The sequence below is a fragment of the Oncorhynchus nerka genome, linkage group LG23 (genome assembly GCF_034236695.1).
Source record: "Oncorhynchus nerka isolate Pitt River linkage group LG23, Oner_Uvic_2.0, whole genome shotgun sequence".
Lineage (NCBI taxonomy): Eukaryota > Metazoa > Chordata > Actinopteri > Salmoniformes > Salmonidae > Oncorhynchus > Oncorhynchus nerka.
In genome coordinates, this window is record NC_088418.1 from 21,613,076 (window position 1) to 21,636,353 (window position 23,278).

The 23,278-nt window shown below is 41.1% G+C and overlaps 1 protein-coding gene across 2 annotated transcripts in view; it reads right to left on the reverse strand.

The window, feature by feature from the left end:
* The window catches only part of LOC115106454 (thyroid hormone receptor alpha-like), a 159,142-nt gene that overhangs the window by 126,837 nt on the left and 9,027 nt on the right, over window positions 1–23,278 (reverse strand). The window contains exon 2 of one of the 2 annotated variants that reach the window (XM_029629217.2): window positions 2,878–2,935. The exons of the other annotated variant lie outside the window; for it this stretch is intronic. The gene's annotated coding sequence lies outside the window, so the exon portion shown is untranslated. The remainder of the gene's footprint in view (window positions 1–2,877; window positions 2,936–23,278) is intronic. 2 annotated transcript variants of the gene reach the window in all.

Below are 23,278 nucleotides of genomic sequence, written 5' to 3' on the forward strand. Positions count from 1 at the left end.
ACCAAAAGAAAGTGAAAACATGTAACTTGGTTGTAAGCAGAGGAGAAGCATAGTTGTCATCTGTCATTGTGCTTTATGTTAAAGCACAGTGTGTACTGTGTCAATATGACATAGCAGATTAGGTGCAATTGACGCCATACCTCCCATGGGTTTGTAGACTAAACAAAGTAGTCATTGTCCTTCCATCACCACTTTGTGGTTTACTAGGCCCCATCTCCAGACGTTAACCTCAACAAAAATGATCTTGAACTAACCGTGACCCCGGACCATCCCAGCCAATCAGCTCAGGTTACAATAAAAATAGAGCCGTGAAAGTGAAGCTATCATAACAAAGAATAAAATGACTCAACGCTACACCGTAAGCACTCCATCTACCAACCAACAGTTTACTCTTCATCTGGTGCTCTCTGGTTGACCCATATTTCTTTACTGCTCTAATACTTTTGTTGAGGTATTTCCTGGACTGCTGACTGTGGGGAGAGGCAGACAAGCCAACCACTTCCCTCTGTTCAATGACGGAGCTGACAAATAAAACCACAATACTAGTCAACAGCACCCACTGCCTTGCCTCACTCCAACCTAACATTATAGCATTATAGCATTGCACTATTGAGCCTGCTCTGCAACCTAACATTATAGCATTGCACTGTTGATCTGACACTGCAACCTAACATTATAGCATTGCACTATTGATCCTGCTCTGCAACCTAACATTATAGCATTGCACTATTGAGCCTGCTCTGCAACCTAACATTATAGCATTGCACTGTTGATCTGACACTGCAACCTAACATTATAGCATTGCACTATTGAGCCTGCTCTGCAACCTAACATTATAGCATTGCACTGTTGATCCTGCTCTGCAACCTAACATTATACCATTGCACTGTTGATCCTACACTACTCAGAACTTTCATCATTGTAACCACTTGCTCTGCATGCACAGATCAACTAAATTTCATATGGCAATAATACTTTCAGTACGCTGCAACCAAAACGTATATTACAGGTGTATTACCAATATACAGTGCTTTAGGAAAATATTCAGACCTTCCACATTTTGTTACAATACAGCCTTATTCTAAAATGGATTAAATAAATAAAAATCCTCGGCAATCTACACACAATACACCATGATGAAAAAGCAAAAACAGGTTTTTAGAAATGTTTGCAAATCTATAAAACATAAAAAGCAGATACCTTATTTACATAAGTATTCAACCACTTTGCTATGAGACATGAAATTGAGCTCAGGTGCACCCTGTTTCCATTGATCATCCTTGAGATGTTTCTACAACTTGATTGGAGTCCTCCTGTGGTAAATTCAATTGATTGGTCATGATTTGAAAGGCACACACCTGTCTATACAATGTCCCACAGTTGACAGGGCATGTTAGATCAAGAACCAAGCCATGAGGTCGAAGGAATTGTCCGTAGAGCTCTGAGACAGGATTGTGTCGAGGCAGAGATCTGGGGAAGGGTACAAAAACATGTATGCACCATTGAAGGTCCCCAGGGACACAGTGACCTCTATCATTCTTAAATAGAAGATGTTAGGAACCACCAAGACTCTTCCTAGAACTGGCCGCCCGGCCAAACTGAGCAATTAGCAGAGAAGAGCCTTGGTCAGGGAGGTGACCAAGAACCTGATGGTCACTCTGACAGAGCTGTAGATTTCCTCTGTAGAGATGGGAGAACCTTCCAGAAGGACAACGATCTCTGCAGCACTCCACCAATTGTATTTGTATTATTTGACCTTTATTTAACCAGGTAGGCCAGTTGAGAACAAGTTATCATTTACAACTGCGACCTGGCCAAGATAAAGCAAAGCAGTGTGACACAAACAACACTGAGTTACACATGGAATAAACAAACATACAGTCAATAACACAATAGAAAAATGTATATACAGTGTGTGCAAATGTAGTAAGACTAGGGAGGTAAGGCAATAAATAGGCCATAGTGGTGAATTAATTACAATTTAGCATTAACACTGAAGTGATAGATGTGCAGAAGACAATGTGCAAGTAGAGATACTGGGCTACAAAGGAGCAAAAAAAATTATAATATGGGGATGAGGTAGTTGGGTGGGCTATTTACAGATGGCTGTAGTATGAATGCCAAGAATCATGTCTGGAGAAACCTGGCACAATCCCTACAGTGAAGCATGGTGGTGGCAGCATCTTGCTGTGGGGATGTTTTTCAGCAGCAGGGACTGGGAGACTAATTAGGATCGAGGCAAAGATGAATGGAGCAAAGTACAGAGAGATCCTTGATGAAAATCTGCTCCAGAGCACTCAGGACCTCAGACTTACCTTCCAACAGGACAACAACCCTAAGCACACAGCCAAGACAACGCAGGAGTGGCTTCGGGACTAGTCTCTGAATGTCCTTGAGTGGCCCAGCCAGAGCCTGGGATTGAACCCGATCAAACATCTCTGGAGAAACCTGAAAATAGCTGTGCAGCAACGCTCCCCATCCAACCTGACAGAGCTTGAGAGTATTTGCATAGAAGAATGTGAGAAACTCCCCAAATACAGGTGTGTCAAGTTTGTGACGTCATACCCAAGAAAACTCAATGCTGTAATCGCTGCCAAAGGTGCTTCAACAAAGGACTGAGTACTTACATAAATGTGATATTTCATTTTATTTTATACATTTGCACAAATTTCTAAAAACCTGGTTTTGCTTTTTCATTATGGGGTATTGTGTGTAGATTGATGAGGAAAACAATTTAATACATTTTAGAATAAGGCTGTAACGTAACAAAATGTGGAAAAAGTCAATGGGTCTGAATACTTTAGGCACTATATCTCTCTTAAATAAGAGAACCTCTTAAATAATTATTTCCTGTCTAGAAAAAAAAATGTAACTTACCAGAAACAATTGGATCCACTTGATTTCCAGGTGAAATTTCTTGTTAAAATGTCACAACCTGGAATAGAAATGACAATTACATTTAAATGCCACTGAAGTATGTATTTGTGTGGATATATCCCCATAGCTTTGGTTTAAATGTCACAGTCTTTAAGCATTGTAATGCAGCAGTTTAAAAAATACATCTGTGTAAGTGTCTTTCCAGTAAAGTATAGACTTAAAATGCCCATCTGAAAAATGAATTTCTCTCAAGTGTAGAGTCAAGGTTCAGAATGCATCCGGTCCAAAAATATCCACTGGGATTACAGTGAGCCATGTGGTGAATCATACAGTTGGAGATTCAGGCAACCCAAAGACTGGCATCACTCCCACTGTATGCTAAATGCATCCTAAGTCAGTTCTACTGAAAAAATACTGTAGCTTGCTTCCTCCATTGTCCCAACTGAGAGAAGAGGTGAGTGTACAGGGAAACAGTTTTTTTTTTCTGGATCAAACAGGGTCTTCAGTGGTGTCCGTGGCAAGGGGCTTGTTTGGCCTGGCTGAATTTTAGAAAACACTTTCTCAAATTTCTCCATGGAGGATTAAAATAAAATTAAGTTTGGACTTAAACGACCTGAAAAAACATAAAACCTTCTTTTTAATCGCTCAGGCGGCCTGCCCAAGGATTTCAATGGAAGCAAAATCCCTGGGAGAGAAAGAGAGAGTAAGTAATGCTAACAGCGCCAATAGTGACAGATGGGCAGGGAGTGGCGATACACTCTGACTCTCCCACCTGAGAGGCATGAGTGAGGGATCTGTGTCACTACTGCTCCATCCTCCGGCGCCTGTCCTCTCATTGTCTCTGACAGATGCTCCACTACAGTCAAACAACATTCACTTTGAACTGCACCCTCTCCCACTCTTCTCCCTCTGAAAACACACATCAAGCTGTTTCTCACCAACAACAACCGCTAGCTATTCGCTAACACATTCCTGCACCACACTACACTGCACATACAACATGCTAACTGTTCCATATAGCCCAGTGACTTCACATTTTGTCACACGATGTTCAAAATATAAAGAATGCTCTTTTTCCATCAAATGAGAAAACTATTCAAGATGAACGCTAGACATTCACCAAACTGCTCACTGTGCCGTCAGGGGGATCCTCGCACATTTATTCATATGGTTCGATGATAACGTGATAACCTCACGTTGGCAGGCTCCTAATTCCTTAAACAGACAGCAGTGCCTGCTGTCATTCATGGGCAATATTCACATGAAAATATCTGTAGCACGTATGCATGGTGCTAGTGTAGAGCAGACAAGGTGACCCATGGTCATGGCCAAAGATAGCTCCTTGTGCTGTGCATTTGTGTGCTACGCAAACATGTCAATGACCTTATGCCCATACAGGCAGCAAAGCTCCCACTAAACCTATCCCACTCCCTCCTCCCCATTTCCAACCACCAAAACCTGATATCTGCACCTGTGGAGTCATAGACACTGCACTAGAACAGGGGAAAATAAAACCCTCCCTCCCTTCTGCCTTTTATTCTGGTCTACTGTACTAACATATCTCACAGATATGTCAAGTAGTTCTCTCTAGCAAAAGGATTAGTGGCCTCAGAGACACATAGAACGACAACTGTTGGGAAACAAATCCACACGATCAAACAGCTCAATACGCCTGAGGTATGAAAGGTCAAGTGTCCTCCAGACGCACTATACATTCAATAAGGACAAGAGTTAGTTGAAGAAACTTGATGTCGGTGATCCGTGTGTGGGACAGGCAACAAGTAGTTGAAGGTTCAGGAGGGGTGGCAATCAGAGGGAGCTGCAAAGGGTGGGGTTTGAAGGGGGGGGGGTCTGCTGGTCAAAGCAAACCTCTACAGTGAATTTCATGTGGCCAGCTTTCCTCAAAAAGGCTTTCCATCTTAATCCTCCAGCCAAATGGAGGTGTCTAACCTAACGCTTAGCCTATTGCTCGTCTTAGGTACATTTGTTCAGTAATTAAGTGGATGGTGCAGCCTGCAAAGGATTTATACAGGATTTACGTTATATATTATATTCCCCAATCGTCTCTCAGTCCACTGCTCGCTGCTACTATAATAATATATCTTCCCTGCCACTACTGGATCATTGAGAGCTGCAAACATTTATTATTTTAACAAATTAACTTACATAAGAACAATTACGGTGCTTGTGCAACTCAATAAATACCCTTTCAACTTTGAATAACCCATTTTTTGAAATTCTGAATGTACCTCACATATCAACATGGATACAGTGGCCGTCTATACCATGGCTTGATATCTTCAATAGGTTCAGACTGAGTATGAACGTATATGCAGATATACATTTTATCATCAGTATCTGATTTGGCAAATGTACCAACATAATGCAATTTAGTCAGGACAATAGAGTACACTTATATACTCTCATTATTCAATGGCCCCTTTTTGTTTTTGGCCATTATGGCTTTGCACATCTGATGACATTCATTTATATTCACTGCCAAGAAGGTCACGGGCGCTCTTGGGATGCCACTTGACGTGGCAGCCACAGAAAGTGAGTCCACTCCTACCTATTCAGAAGATAATGGAACAATTCCAATGTCTACGCTTCATTAAGGTTTTACACGTGTAACAAACTCTTTTGCCTTTTGATCCTGGCTTTGGCTTTGCCAACTTCGTCAATGATCCAGCTGGCTTCAGATGGATTCTTGGCCAATTAATCAACTGTTCAACAAGACTTTGCACGGCAATAGTGTCAGAAATGTAATGACCTGTATGAAAGTTTGAAGGGGCTCTCCCTTACTATTGAGAGACCATTCATTTTTTTTAAATGCATCTCTTGACCAATGGGTAAAATAATATCTTAAATTGTGTAAAGAATCATGTAAGAATCATCTAAGAAAATCAATGGTCCAAACCTCATGTCCCTATCATAATCCGTTCCGAACTGATTGGAGTTTCTACCCTCATCAAGGACAACAACCACACGAGCCACTGCCTGTTCACAACCGCTACCATCCAGAAGGCAAGGTCAGTACAGCTGGGAACAAGAGGCTGCTAGCACATTAGAGACTGCTGCCCTATATATATATAGACTTGAAATAACTGGCCACTTGGAACACTAGTCAATTGAATAATGTTTACATATTTTGCATTACTCATCTCACATGTATATACTGTATTCTTTCCTATTCTGCTGTATCTTAGTCTATGCCGCTCTGACATTGCTCATCCAAATATTTATATATTCTTAATTCCATCCCTTTAGATTGTTGTTAGATATTACTTGTTAGATATTACTGCACCTCTGGAGCTAGAAACACAAGCATTTCACTACACCCGCAATAACATCTGATAAACACGTGTATGTGACAAATCCAATTTGATTTGATTTGTAGGATGGCCAGAAGTAGGGCGACTAAATCAATGGAGGCCAGAGAAAAAAAAAGTGGTCATGAAAATGGCATCACGTCAACTAGGCTGGATGCTGGGAAAGAATTAAGGCTACAGGACAGGCTTACCATTGAACTTGTCATCTTTCTTCTCAAATACGGAGGACATAAAACAATAAAAGGTAGAATAGATATACATTTTGCGACATGATGTGGTATTTTCATATTGTAATATATGATGTTCATATTAACGCAAAGTTCCTGTTCTTTTTCATAGTTTTCTCACAAAAAAAACATCTGTTAAATGTCAATGAGCTTTTTTTATTTTCAAAGCCTTTTACATTTCATACGGCTCATTTCATGCTAATTTAACTATTTGCGACCCGCGGAAACAACTTTGAAGACGACGAACACAAAATGTAAAATCCTAAAAAGTTTTGGTGATAAAGCTGCACTGCTCTGAACAGAGCTCGGTGCATATTATCGGGTGCATTAGATTAAGAAATCCTACTTTTTTTTAATATAATGTTAATGATTGGTTAGAGAAAGAGCCCACTGAACAATTCAGAACATTAGAAATGTCTTGGTAAAATGTATTTAGAAACATAAGGAAGTGAAATGTCATCACCAAAGCATGTTTTCTCCCACTCTGGGCAGAGTCACCTGAATTCATTGTGGGTGCATTGAAATCAGAAAACACTGTTGGCACTCATGTCTGTTACTCCCTTGAGGGGTACTGTTTATATTAGCAAAGGCAACTAACACACTATACATTTAATACCTGGAATAAGCAGTCAATTGCTTGTCAACCCATAAACCTGTACTGCCTCCCATCTTTAGAGGCTCCGAAAGCTCTTTAAAAGGATAGTTCAGGATTTTGGCAATGACGCCATTGGGAAATTATTCAGACCCCTTGAATTTTTCCACATTTTGTTACGTTACAGCCTTAATCTAAAATGGATTTTAAAATATCACATTTACATAAGTATTCAGACCCTTTTCTCAGAACTTTGTTGAAGCACCTTTGTCAGCGATTACAGCCTCGAGTCTTCTTGGGTTTGACGCTTACAAGCTTGGCACACCTGTATTTGGTGTGCAGATCAGCAGGTCCTCTCAAGCTTTGTCGGGTTGGATGGGGAGCATCGCTGCATAGCTATTTTCAGATCTCTCCAGATATGTTCAATTGGGTTCAGGTCCAGGCTCTGGCTGGGCCACTCAATGACATTCAAAAACTTGTCCCGAAGCCACTCCTGCGTTGTCTTGGCTGTGTGCTTAGGGTTGTTGTCCTGTTGGAAGGGGAACATTCACTCCTGTCTGAGGTCCTGAGCGCTCTGGAGCATGTTTTCATCAAAGATCTCTCTGCACTTTGCTCCAATCATCTTTACCTCGATCCTGACTAGTCTCCCAGTCTCTGCGGCTGAAAAACATCCCCACAGCAAGATTCTGCCACCACCATGCTTCACCGTAGGGATGGTGGCAGGTTTCCTCCATATGTGATGCTTGGCATTCAGGCCAACGAGTTCAATCTTAGTTTCATCAGACCAGAAAATCTTGATTCTCATGGTCAGAGTCCTTTAGGTGCCTTTTGGAAAACTCCAAGTGGGCTGTCATTTTCCTTTTACTGAGGAGTGGCTTCAGTCTGGCCACTCTACCATAAAGGCCTGATTGATGGAGTCCTGCAGAGATGGTTGTCCTTCTGGAAGGTTCTCCCATCTCCACAGACAAACTCTGGAGCTCTGTCAGAGTCACCATCGGGTTCTTGGTCACCTCCCTGACCAAGGCCTTATCCCCCAATTGCTCAGTTTGGCCAGGCTGCCAGTTCTAGGAAGAGTCTTGGTGGTTCCAAACTTGTGCCTCGACACAATCCTGTCTCAGAGCTCTACGGACAATTCCTTCGACCTCATGGCTTGGTTTTTGCTCTGAGAGGCACTGTTAACTGTGGGACATTATATAGACAAATGTGTGCCTTTCCAAATCATATCCAACCCAAATGTCGGAAAAATAATCAAGGAGTCTGAATACTTCTCTAGTCAGCTGAACTCGTGGATACCATTTTTATGTCTCTGCTTCCAGTGCGAAGGAATTTAGCGGTAGTTTTGCGAGCCATTCGTAACTAGCTTAGCAGCTCCTAATCTCTCGAACTACCACTTTAAGCTTTTCATGGACAAGAGGCAAAAGGGGTTTTCATAACTACGTACCTTTTAAGTGTTTTTGATTTGAAACATTCAGTAAGTGAGTGTACATTTGAAGGAATTTCAGAGCCACATTTTACACCCGTAGGGAAATACCTGAAAAGTTGCAAACATGAATTCAGCAGCAAGCATCTACAGACTTAGACAACAACTCAAACCCTGATCTCTACCCACAGCTTAGCGTCAGGGGTCAGCAGTGCATTGTGAAGCCCTGATAATTCCAACAAACTGTAGTCGATGTCGTCCAGAGCTGTCTCCGATATCAAATGTTGGTTTCGCACACACTAACGGTACACTTTTATAGCAGTGCTTGGCTGTTTGGTGTTGCCTTGCATAAGATTGTCATGCTATTCCTTACGCTAAGGTAGCAAAGGGCTGTTGACATGCCTCTCAGAGAGGGATAAATATGCACCGGCACAGGCTGGCCAGATAAGGTCAGCTGTGGACTGGTAGGGTTCAAACGGTCAGTGGCCCAGGCCTCCCGTGCCCTTCATTTTACACAAACAGGAGGACAGCAGGAAGGATTTAAGAGTTCACTCGGCGGTAAACGGCTAATAACGTTCCAACCTCCCGTTCAGGGTCAGTCAAGCCTCATATTGCGGTCTGTGGGGGAGGTCGACTAGCAGCGATACTTCAATCCCTGGGTCGTCTGTCACTTCTTTTGCAAGCTGTTTCTCCCTGGCGCTTTCCGTAGCATTGTGCGGGCGGTTCACCGTGTGTCTGTGTGTGACTGCGGGGGTGTGCGTGCTGGGTGTGTATCTGTGTGTGTGTGTGAGTTAGGAGAGCAGTGAAAGGAGAGAGCAGCACATCTTATAAGCTAAGTCAACAACATTATACCTGCCTCATTTGTTTCGGCAAAGATGGTAGTTAGCAGGGTTAACAGTGAAAGGGGAGATTGGGAAATGCCTCTCAGTGTGGAAACCCTGGCATTCAAGTATACTGTAATTTCCATTCCTACATGGATGGTTGCGCACACTGATAATGCCATGCTTAACAATATTTCAGGCTGACACAGATGGCCAGCAATGGACAAATGTATGTATGGCCTAACAGTATACAGTATAACAATATAAACACAGTAGAGAACAGAACTGTAGTCCTTAAATACCTAACCGGACCAAACTATAACAACAAAACCTTGGCTGGATGGAACTTGAACCACACAGATAATGCAGCCTGTGTCTTAAGCAGCTTGACTGTGGTCGTTACTATAAACACCTGTCTTCCGTGTGGGATGACAAGTGGGAGCTAGTCATGCCATCGTAAGGCTGATGGATAAGAAGGCATGGTTTTAAATGTAGGTAGCCTATACCATATCCTCCTTTCCACTCATTCCAGCCAAAACTACATTTTAAAAAACAAATGGGCCTCTGTCTGGATGCTAACTTAAAGTAACAGTATACCTGGATGTTTCTGGCAAAGCAATTTCACTCTAATATACAACTATCAGTTTTCCCTCATATAAGACTTTCCCAGAGGAGCCAAAGTCAGTGAGTCAGTTAGCGACGCCTCACCAGAGTAGCCAAGCCAAAACCAACCCCCAGAGAGAGTTTGCCAAACCTCACTCTTGAATCATAGCCTTCTGTTTGCATATTATGGAAATGGGTGGAGCTATATTAATCTATGGGTGTAAATCAGGAAAAGCATGCGGTGTAGGGTAAACAAGTGCCATGGGGGGTATGCAAATGACGACTCACTCTGACACAGATAAGTTGCTGGCTTGGAACATTAAATACAATCAGGTCCATAATTACTGACACCCTTACTAAAGATGAGGAAAAAAGACTGTATAAAATAAATAATACAAAATACTGAGCTATATTGTACGCTATACAAATTTGGGGAAATTATATTTTATACTCGTAAAATTGCCCAAGTAATAGAAAAACTCTCAAACGATAGGGGTCAAAGTTATTGGCACCCCTGTTGTCAATACTCCGGGACTCTCCCCTTGCGAGGATAACATCACTGAGCCTTTATCAAAACATCTTTATGAGATTGGAGAACATATTGGAATGGATCTTAGACCATACCTCCATACAGCATAGAGGACATTGAGGTACTTTTCTACATAAGCTTCCGATTTTTAAACGCCAAACGCACCACTGGTGTGCGTGGCCAAAGATCTCTATTTTCATGTCATCTGACCAGAGCACCACCTGGAGTTTGATAAACAGCATTGGCACTTAGATTGGAACCGCTGCTATGGTCAGATGACATGAAAAGAGGCTATTCCATTCGGTTCTAGTCCATTTGTTTTCTAACAATAATACATCAATTATTTGGCGAGTATATATATATATGTTATTTCATTACCCCTCTTGAACTAAAACCAATATCTTTGTGTTTTAAAGTCACTTTAATCTATGAGTGGCCGGTTGCTGTGCATAGTTTATAGAACTGCGCGTAGTTTATAAGTGCTAAGCTGTAGCGAACACACACACACACACACACACACACTAACCGAGCCAATGTGAGATTAATCAGCTGGGGCCTGTCAAAAATGGGGCCCATCCTTCGCAGGCAGGGCAAGCCAAATAACTCTCCTTGTACTTTCTCTGCACTCTCCAATGCCCAGAGAGAGAGAAACGTAGAGAAAGAAGGGAAAGAGAAAGAAAGAAATACTTTTTTTTGTCTGGTTTCTGTATAAGCACTTTTGTGACATCTGCTGACGTAAAAAGTGGTTTATAAATACATTTCATTTGATCAAAAAGGGGCTTAAGTGGTGGGCGTGACTGGGGTGTGGCAGGAAGCACGTTCGGCCCATCAGCGTGGCAGAATTAATCGACTAGTCGATTTTAGAGGCCCCATCTTGGAGGTGTAGAGACATTTTTAAGCCGATTTCCTACACTTCTATACATTTCTCCATGGAGCTGAGAGACAATGTTGCAGTTTTAAAAGCACATTTCCTGCAATTCTACATATTTTGCCATGCAGCTGAGAGAAAGTATTGCCGTTTTAAAGCGAATTTCCTGCGATCCTATGCATTTTGCCATGGCTAATACAATGGGCTTTTGCTCAAACATAATAAACAATCAAATCTATTGTTAAATTCATCGTTTCTTTAAAAAGAAATATTATCCTTGACTGTCTAGCCTTTATTTTGGTGATGGTTAGTTCTGAAAGATATATGTGAAGAAAAAAAATGTAAACTATATATATGTAGTTTCCTGTGTGTATCAAGAATGGTCCACCAACCAAAGGACATTCAGCCAACTTGACACAACTGTGTGAGGCACTGGAATCAACATGTGCCAGGAACCCTGTGGAACGCTTTTGACGTCTTGTAAAGTCCATGCCCCGACGAACTGAGGCTGTTCTGAGGGCAAATAGGAGTGCATCTCAATATTAGTACACTCAGTGTATAGGTCCATTATCTTTTCTACATATTATATAGCTGGTTTAAGTCGTTTAAGTTTACTCTGAAAGCATTTTTTCATCCCCAGAATGTATTTCAGGATGGACTTAGGCGCGGTGTGGATTTAGGAGAGAAAAAATCCCAGAAAGAAAAATAAAGAAAAGAAAGCCAGAGATCCTGGTAAGGTCGGATAGCATTCTGACACCCTTTTCAGAAAACGGAATGCCTGACCTAATTCTCTGCCTTTCCCCTTCCCTCTCAGTTCTGTGTTACAGAGGAAAGAGAGTATCTGGCTGTTATAGGCGGCCATTGCAGAGATGGACAAGTAGATCTTGTGATTTGTGTTTATTGTCCTTTACAAGAAATGCAAACAGCTGATGAGAAGTCTGTTGTGTTGACATCCTCAGAATAGCCCATGCCTGAACTGTGAGCATGCGCGCGTGTGCACATCCTCAAATCCGGTTCAATAATCAATTATTTCATTGGAACATTCACGCACACACACGCACGCACACACACACACACACAATCTCTCTGGGGCCACACGGCCAGCCTTGGCCCCATAGTGTACTCCAGATGTGGAATGCAGGGACGCACAGAGGACAGTTGGACACGTCCCAACCTGGACAAGGGTCAAGGACTCAACCGAGGCAAGGTGGAAATGGAGTATCTGTTTGGAACATGTCCCACGAGCCAACTCTACTGTACCGATTTACTCCTCAGTCATAGAGTTCAACTCAATTTACAGGCTCTTAGGACAAGAACAGCTGTACAGAAGACAGTTATCTATATTAACACTTGTTGTCAAAACATATATGCGTGTGTGTGTGTGTGTGTGTGTGTGTGTGTGTGTGTGGGTGTAAGAGTGCTGCTTACAAATGCATGGAGGACTATCTGTACTTGTATGTATGCATTCATATGGGTGTGTGTACTCTGTCCCGGTCAGTGAGTCTATTGCTCTAAAGGTCTGGTCACGTGCAGTAATCACAGATCCATTGCATCATGAGGATAATGTTTCCTCACACCAGGGAACTATAGAGATATTCACATGATCCTGAACTCTGCCCTTTCATATGAGTGCATAAACACCAACACAGCCAGCTGCACTTAAACATATGTCAAAATCTTAAAGGCGTACTGTACATTGATGCATAACACCGTCCAAAATGCACAAGTACACACCTAATAGACTCGAGGGTTTTTAATTACTGTTCACAAAACAATGTCCATACAGGCTAGAAAACTTTACAATGGAAGAAGACACCGGTAGCTTTCCTTGCTAGCTGACAGCTAAAGCTAATATCAATTAACTACCCTAGTACTTTGTTTGTGTTAATATGCAAACCATCATGCAAAATGTACTTATTTCAAAGCTGTTTGCCACCAAAAACTTTATTCATTCACTTATTCTCTCTCACAAAGACTTTCTAGTATTGCCTCAGCGAACTGACTACCTTGTGAATGACATCATTACTGGTTAAAGAGACAGCGCACATTTTTTATAAAGAAAGCTCCTTCTAGGCTTGGGCAGTATACGTATATACGGTATACTGGGGTACTTGGAAAAAGCCACAGGATGGTTTTTCAATATCGTCAATACCGTCAAAACTATTTCTTTGAAGATTTTCAATAATTGTGAATATTTGTAGATACTTTTTTAAAGTTATTACCAGCAGTGCAATAACTTAGGAGATAAAGCAGATTGCGTTCTTCATTTCACCTGTCACATTATTTTAAATGATGAAGCTTACCGTAGTTCTCCCAGAACAGGTGAGCCACTCGCACGTGTTGGTTTGTAAATAGCACGTTCCATATCAATCAGTGAGTCTCTGTTGTACAGCGCACATGAGTTGATGAAGTTACACTTGAAAGCAATTTACTTCTAAATGTTTGCTATCAGATACATTATTTATACAACAGCCTGTTGAAACCACTTCAAATGAGTGGATTTGGCTATTTCAGCCACACCCGTTGCTGACAGGTGTATAAAATCAAGCACACAGCCATGCAATCGCCAAAGACAAACATTGGCAGTAGAATAGCCCTACTGAAGAGCTCAGTGACTTGCAACGTGGCAACATCATAGGATGCCACCTTTCCAACAAGTCAGTTAGTGAAATTTCGACCCTGCTAGCGCTGGGGGGGACCAACTCCATATTAATGCCCATGATTTTGGAATGAGATGTTCAACGAGCAGGTGTCCACATACTTTTGGTCATGCAGTGAATCTTATAATGGATTTCTGCCAGAAATCAAAGAGCTGTACAGCTGCCATTTTTCCTTGTGCTTCCTACAAGCATTAGTTCCCCTGTGCTTACTACTAGCGTTAGTTCCCCTGTGCTTACTACTAGCGTTAGTTCCCCTGTGCTTACTACTAGCGTTCTACTCATTTCTGCTCTGTGTACTACACATGCTGCTCTTCCTCAGAAAAGTATGCATCACAACTTTGTTCATTTGTGCAATTTCTCTACTTCACTTTCACTTGAAAATGTCCACACTCACTGAAAATGACATTCGGTAGAGACTAGCTATGCTTATAACTTTATGAGTTGGATTTGCCTGTTTTTGCCATTTGTTTGTTTGTTTTCGCTCGTTAGCATTTAGCTAACATTGTCTATGTGATTTCGCTATTAGTTTGTGCTAATTGTTTTAGCATTCTGGTGTGCTATGCCGGTAATACCATAAATCGCAGTATAAGAGAAGGATGGTATGACAATATGAAAATCTGGATACCGCCCAAGCCTAGCTACTTCTATGCAAATGTTGTTTATCAGTACAATAAAATAAGTCCCAAATAGAAGGGAAACAGATTGTTTGTCATCTGTAGCCCCGTGAAATCACCTAAAACAAGCTCAGTAACTCAAAGCATGGATAGGCCTAGGCGACATCTTAATTTACCCTGTTTATCAATAGAGATTTACCATTCAAATAAATGATAACCATTATGTAGTTAGATTTATTCTTTTTTTTTTACCAAAGTCAAATTGATTGTATGACTGTATAATTGACTCATTAATGCATACATGGCAGTCTGAAAAATGTTGATGTATAGAAATTAAAACTCAAAAGCTGCCCAAAGTTTGAACAGAGCAGCAGCTGATTTCATATTTTTGGATCAAGGTCCATTCTGTGACTTTGGCTAATATTCCTTATTTTTTGCCGTGGTATCGTTTTTGGTATTGAGTATCGTGATATTATTGTGTATTGTGATACTAAACCTGGTATAGGTCAAAATTCTGGTATCGTGACAACACTACCCTACATTGGGCTCCCAAATGGCGTAGCGGTCTAAAGCACGGCATCTCAGTGCTAGACCCTGGTTCGATTCCAGGCTGTATCACAACCGGCTGTGTTTGGGAGTCCCATAGAGCGGCGCACAGTTGGCCCAGTGTTTTCTGGGTTAGGGTTTTGCATAGTTAAATAAAGGAAAAATAAATTTAAAAAATAAAACATTGCTCCAAACTGTTTTTGTGCATTAATTAGGTTGGAAATAACTTATTGGTGTTGTACAGAGTTCTTCTTCGAAAGTGAGATCAATGACGGTCATGTAATGACACGGCACTATATAAATATATGAAAGAAGTGTCAACAAGCTGTCGGCTAATGGGCATCCTGGTAAATCCAAATCAAATCAAACAGTCATCAGGGGTTGGAACATAATCGTTTCGTTCTGAATAGAACCATATATTTTTCTTCCCCGTTACACTGTTCTGACAACAAAATAAAGTTCTGAACCGGTTGTAACCCCCAAAAAATGTACAGTTTACATTCTTCCTTTCTGTTCCTTTTTAAAGCTGCAATATGTAACTTTTTGGGTGACCCAACAAAATTCAGATAGAAATGTGAGTTATAGATCTGTCACTCATTAAAACCCTATGAAGCGGTAGATCTGTTTTATGTGCCCTAGTTCCATGCCTTACATTTTTTTTCTCCATGCCTTACACTTTTTTTGAGTCTTTAGCTTTCGGTTTTGTACACCAGCTTCAAACAGCTGAAAATACAATATTTTTGGTTATGGAAAATATATTTGATAGCAGTTTAGATTAGAGGTCGACCGATTATGATTTTTTTAACGCCGATACCGATTCAGATTATTGGAGGACAGAAAAAGCCTATACCGATTAATCGGCCGATTTTTTAAATGTATTTGTAATAATGACAATTAGAACAATACTGAATGAACACTTATTTTAACTTAATATAATACATCAATAAAATCAATTTAGCCTCAAATAAATAATGAAACATGTTCAATTTGGTTGAAATAATGCAAAAACAAAGTGTTGGAGAAGAAAGTAAAAGTGCAATATGTGCCATGTAAGAAAGCTAACATTTAAGTTCCTTGCTCAGAACATGAGAACATATGAAAGCTGGTGGTTCCTTTTAACATGAGTCTTCAATATTCCCAGGTAAGAAGTTTTAGGTTGTAGTTATAGAATTGTAGGACTATTTATCTCTATACCATTTGTATTTCATATACCTTTGACTATTGGATGTTCTTATAGGCATTTTAGTATTGCCAGTGTAACAGTATAGCTTCCGTACCTCTCCTCGCTCCTACCTGGGCTCAAACCAGGAACACAACGACAACAGCCACCCTCAAAGGAGCGTTACCCATGCAGAGCAAGGGGAATAACTACTCCAAGTCTCAGAGCGAGTGACGTTTGAAATGCTATTAGCGCACACCCCGCTAACGTTTGGCATCCATCAGTCTAAATATTCCTGTTACATTGCACAACCTTCAATGTTATGTCATAATTACGTAACATTCTGGCAAATTAGTTCGCAATGAGCCAGGCGGCCCAAACTGTTGCATATACCCTGACTCTGCGTGCAATGAACGCAAGAGAAGTGACACAATTTCACCTGGTTAATATTGCCTGCTAACCTGGATTTCTTTTAGCTAAATATGCGGGTTTAAAAATATATACTTCTGTGTATTGATTTTAAGAAAGGCATTGGTGTTTATGGTTAGGTACATGTTGGAGCAACGACAGTCCTTTTTCGCGAATGCGCACTGCATCGATTATATGCAACGCAGGACATGCTAGATAAACTAGTAATATCATCAACCATGTGTAGTTATAACTAGTGATTATGATTGATTAAGTTTAATGCTAGCTAGCAACTTACCTTCGGTTCTTACTGCATTCGCGTAACAGGCAGGCTCCTCGTGAGGCAGATGGTTAGAGCGTTGGACTAGTTAACCGTAAGGTTGCAAGATTGAATCCCTGAGCTGAAAAGGTACAAATCTGTCGTTCACCAGGCAGTTAACCCACCATTCCTAGGCCGTCATTGAAAATAAGAATGTGTTCTTAACTGACTTGCCTAGTTAAATAAAGGGTGTATAATTTTTTTTTTTTAAATACAAATAAAATATATTTTAAATTTTTTTTTAAAAATATATATATACTTTTTTTTTTTGTATTATTATTTATTATTTATTTTATTATTATTTATTTTTTTATCGGCGTCCAAAATTACCGATTGTTATGAAAACTTTAAATCAGCCCTAATTAATCGGACATTGCGATTAATCGGTTGACCTCTAGTTTAGATGGTACAATGATTCTCTACATTATATTTACTTGTTTGGTCAAATAAACTGAAATGAGGAACTATTACAATTTTAGCAACCAGGAAATGTCAGGGCAATTTCTGCATAGTGCATATTTAAATCTCTGAAATACCCCCCCCCCCCAAAAAAAAATGTACATTTAGCTTGACAGTAAATTACTTCAGCAATCAGTGCTGATAGAGCAACTTGCTGTGGATCGGGTACGTGATTTAATCTGTATAGGGAAGTTGTTTAGAGCAAATGCAATTTTAAGGGGGAGGAGAGAGCGAGCGAGGGTGGAGGAAGCTTGCCTTGAAGCGCTGGGCATCTTCTTATGACATGTATTATCTGAATTGGCCCACAGAATTACACCTATGGAGGCGAGCGGCTTCTATTGAGGAACTTTGAATGTCTTTGGTTTAACGTTGGACCAGAGCAAGCGTTAGCTAGCTAGCTAGCCAGCCAACTAACAAACTTGTGTGTGAAGAGAATTAACTAGAATTAATAACACATCTTACTTTTTTGTAGTTAATAAATCCAATGTGAAACAACTTGTAGTGAAAAAGTAAATCCATTCTTCTCTGATTAAACATCTCTTCCTAATTTCTGAATTACACTTGTAATATCGTCAGTAGGCTATAGTAACCTATGTAGGCTATAGTAACCTATGTAGGCTATAGTAACCTATGTAGGCTATAGTAACCTATGTAGGCTATAGTAACCTATGTAGGCTATAGTAACCTATGTAGGCTATAGTAACCTATGTAGGCTATAGTAACCTATGTAGGCTATAGTAACCTATGTAGGCTATAGTAACCTATGTAGGCTATAGTAACCTATGTAGGCTATAGTAACCTATGTAGGCTATAGTAACCTATGTAGGCTATAGTAACCTATGTAGGCTATAGTAACCTATGTAGGCTATAGTAACCTATGTAGCTATAGTAACCTATGTAGGATTTCCAGCTGGCAGGCAGAGGCTGGAATAAGATTCTGAGTGACAGAGTGAGGGCTTTGCATAGGCACTTTGCTGCAATTTATGTGGGACTGGAAAAAAATGCCCAGAGCATAAAATAATGTTATTAACCGGTTCCCATGCTTTTAAAATAACAGTTATGTTCTGGAACAGTATAGATCGCTTTAGTTTTCGGATCGGGTTCTGTTCCTCCAATAATTGTACTATTTTCCTTTTTTTTTGGTTCTGTTCCCTGAACCGGTTCCAACCCTTGACAGTCATGGTGTGTCACAGTCAAAGACACGGACGGTGACGTTTCTACTTGTTGGTAATAGTATACCTGGCAAACAACAATCTCCATTTCTTGACGGGAAAAGTGCTAATTGTTTAAATGCATCCACACCCATGAGGACACAATGGGAATTCACACAGACATGCGCACGTACGGGCATACAAACACACACAAAACACACCCAAGTCCCCTTGAGCTATGACTTCATTGTTACATGCACCCAACCACTGCCTCTTCACAGACACAGACACACACACACACACTCTCACAAAAGAATATCAAGAGGCCTTCTCATAGTCAAGTCACCTGATGCATGAAATAACAGGTGTGCAGGAGAGGGAGGGAGTGACGGGGGTTAAGTTGAGAGCTGAGATAACAATCGGGACAAGATGACAAATGGAGGTAGAATCAGCAGCAGCGGGCACGGCAGCATCAACAAACAAAGGAGTGTTTTGTGTCGTGGAGTTTCCTATTTCCTATGTGCAGGGCCCCCTTCGCCGGTTGGGTTGCTAGCGCGGTTGCTAATCTTCCGGAGGGGAACTCCTGCAAGCCCTCATTACAGGATCTCACCTCGGCTAGCAACCCAGCCCCAGCCCTGCCCTATCCCCAGCTATTCATCCCTCACCTATCTAATCAATCAACACAGTTCACAGAGTACATTGGTTGCCCATTCGCTGCATACTGACTACAATAGATCATTGGAAATAATCTCCATACCGGGGGGATTTTAACGCAGAATTTGAACCAATACTGTATCATGTTCATGTGATGCCTTAATTGGTATCACAATTCGTATGATAATATCAGTGATAGTGATCAATTACTGTGGGTGTTCAATTAATTACTGTGGTTTATGAGATTATTTCACCACAGAAATAAAAACAAAACAAAACCAGTAACTGCCCCAGGCTTGGCTTACTGTTGAATGTACAGAAACTCAGTCAGAGTGTAATCATGTGGAGCTGAACAATATGATTCCGGAAAGTTCATCTTTCAGATGTCTCTCGTCAGACAAACATTGAACCTTGGGACTGGGATTGCGGCTCACTGGGCAAAGGGTCATGTCTTGTCCAAAAAAAATGATGGAGGGACAACATCAACACTTCAGTATTTCAGTGCAAGACACAAACAAATAAACTGTAGTTATTCTCTCTGTCTCTCTCTGTAGCCAAAGGAATATTTTACACACATCTCTCTGTTCATCGCTCCAGGGAAACTGATGTGGGACTATGTGTTAAGGGAGAGAGCCAGAAGTGTGATCAAAAAACTTGGGCGCTCTCCAACTGAAGCAGCTTGCAGTAAATGAATATGTAAGCCTTGTAGTGACAGTCAAAAGGAGGCAGGATGTCATAGCCCAGCACAGTAAAAGCTTAATAAGGCCTACTCTCTCACTCACACATTATCCCAAAGTAAATTCACTTCCCCACACACACACACACACACACAAACACACACGCATTATCCCAAAGTCCATTCATTTCCCCATACTTGGAATTCCACAGCCTGTCTTGGGTGAAGAGCCGGGGCTTTAACGAAAAGCCACATTTCTATTTTAAGGGCCGACTGTGCAACAAGGAGCTCTTATTTGGCCTTGTATATGTTAGCCAGTTAGCGTTAAAAATAAAATAGGACCCTAGAGTAAGAAGTGGCCTTAAATTTGAAAGGCTCAATGAAGAGGTGGACGGACTGCTGCTCGGGACCTACCATACCCTCAGCTCCTGGAATAAGTCCATCGAAATTTCCTGAAGCATGAAAGACTACAAAAACAGGGCAATAAAAGGGCCGTGTTTCTTCACCATAGACACCCATATATTCTACCCACCCTGATTGGCAGTTCTGTTTAGGCTTCGGAAGGGCAGAGCTAAGATCGTGGCCATCTTATGTAAACTTCCGTGCTCGTTTGTAATTTCCTTCCCATTCTGTTGCAGTTTGATGATTGTTCTGAGGTAGTATGCTGACTCGGCACGCTAACTGAGTAAGTGTTTCTTGACAAAGTAAAAATAATGGGTAAGATAAAAAAATATATATATATAATAATAATTGGATGTTCATAAACAAATTTAGCAGTTCAATTTTCATTTAAGCAATAAAACGATGACCTATTTACAGATGGCAAGGTACTATCTATTAGCTGAATAGAACTTGGTCCGCTGCCAACATTCTAATCATCCCCTTTAATTCGGTCTAGCCCATATGGCCAAAATGTCCGATTTTTTTACAGTAGGACTGTGTTTGACAGGTTCTTAATTTCTACATTTGCTTTATGAGTAGTGCGTGACCCTAGGGTGAGACCACATACATTCTAAGTGACTTCAATTGGTCTTTCTCCATTCTGATTGTTTTATACTGTTCCATCAAACTTCAACCAAAAATGTATTTCCACACTGCCACGTAGGGCTGCACGATATGGGCAAAACATCTAGGCCTTATTTTTAACAAAATATTGCAATTATGATTTGACTTGTGATTTACATTGAAACACTTGGGTAAACTGTCAGAATCATTCTAATCCTATAGTTAGAACGTAGTGCCCACCACAGTCTGGTTTGACATGACACCAAATTAAAAAGCTTTTTTCATTAAGGTCAAACAACACTGTATTCAAAGTGCCCACTATTACAAACTATCTATACATTTAGAATACTCATAGGGTCTTTATGTGGAGGCGTTATTGGGCGCGTTCGATTGGATAACTTTTGTCAAGTCGGTGTCATTGCCTTTTAAAGTGTGTTGCATTATGGTTATAAAAATTGTCGACTGCAGGAATTTGACAAAACTCCAGTGATCACAGTTTATGCAGTTCTCTATGAAGTCGCCTTCAATTCACTGCAGTTGCTTCTCACCAACTGCAACTTGCAGCCATCGCCTGCATTGTGGGAGGCACTACATGTCAACCAATCATTAGGGTGGTTTTGTTTGACCCACGTTCACATGGCCAAAGACGTGACTGAAACAGGAACCAACTTTGCCACGATTATAAAGCTACAGGGGGTGAAAATGAAAGTGACATGAGACTTCTCTCTAACTAATTAATTGTACACAAGGTTTGCAGTTTGTGAGTGTGTGATATAGGGGTATATAAAAGTTTATTTATGCAGAAAACCTATATAAAACAATAGCATTTATGTTGACACTGCCATGTTGATCTGAGCTTTGCTGTTTGAAGCATTCATAACTACAAGGAAACAATTATACCTTAGGGACAAAAAAATATATATATATATAAAAAGCGTCAAGATTAAACTACTACTTGTGGTTTAAATGATGATATTGATATTCTGAGCAGATTAAACTACAGTAGTTGTAGGCCAGAGAAGACCGGTGTATATTTATACTGAATCATGCTACGCCATTCAGGGTTGCTACTCTGCTTGCCTGTGACATCTCCGCAAATCCGTCACGACTTCATTTCTCTCCCAGTGTGTAAACACAAACAGAGAGGCTACTAAAATGGGCCCATGCCAGACAGTGTCAGATGGACTCCGACTCGTAAAGCCGTCGCCCTGGCAAAAATAATGCTCCCGCGCCGCGCGCCAAATCTTCCAGCTCATGAAAGAGGTTGTAGAGCTGGAGGGAACAAGCAGTCGTAACCAGGGCTACATGACTGCTTTTGATATGTGTAAAAACAGCCTCAACTCCCCCTGTCCAATAAAGGGACGTTTTATACCTTATCGTGTCCCTGTGAGCTGAAGTCGGCTGCAGATTAAGACAGAAAGAGAGAGAGGGGCAGAGAGAGAGAGGCAGAGAGAGAGAGAGAGGCAGAGAGAGAGAGAGAGGCAGAGAGAGAAAGAAAGAGAGAGAGGCTTTTGTATATTAGCTACTTCACTTGCTTTGGCAATGTTAACATATGTTTCCCATGCCAATAAAGCCCCTTGAATTGAATTGAGAGAGAGGCCCTGAGGCAGAGAGTGGGCTCATGGAAGTCTCGCAGTCATGATCATACTAGGAGTGGCAAGAGAGGTGGAGGAGGGCGCTGTCTGGCATCCATTTGCATGGAAATCCCAGCCGAGAAGAAAAAGCAAATAAAAACGAGCAGAGACAGAAAAGTTATGGGGACCCTGCCTGCTAGGAAATGAAGAGAGGAGGCTTGGCTTAGCTTGGCTGGAGCTGAAAGAACAGAGACGAAAAAATCTTTGGAAAGCCACACATTTGCCTCTGAAGGCGAGACGCAGACGGTTTGTTGGTAGTGGTCTGTTTGTGTGGGCGCGTTGTCGTCTGTGGTAGTGTGCGTTATCTCAAAGACGCCAGGCAAGCTTATCAGCAGTTAGGGGGCTGCGTTGTCCTCTGAACAGGCTGAAAGCAGCCAGTCAAAGTTCAGCTTCATTAGTAGTGTAAGGAACTCAGCCGCCACTTCACTCAAGTTCACACTGAGAGGTGAACAGGTACCTACGGTTCATGAAGTTCATTGTATGTGGGCTGAAAAAGTTTGGTGCCCAAAATCAATCATTGCATTCAAGAAGAAAAGCAACATAGAACAATTTGTCACTTTTTGGGAGACCTGACCAAATTCACATAGAATGAGTTATAGATCGGTCATTCTACTTGAAAGCAAGTCTAAGAAGTAGTGGATCTGTTCTATGTCTGCTATTTCTATGCTTCTTGTTCTTAAGTTTTGCTTTTGAGTCTTTTACGTTCAGTTTTGTACACCCGCTTCAA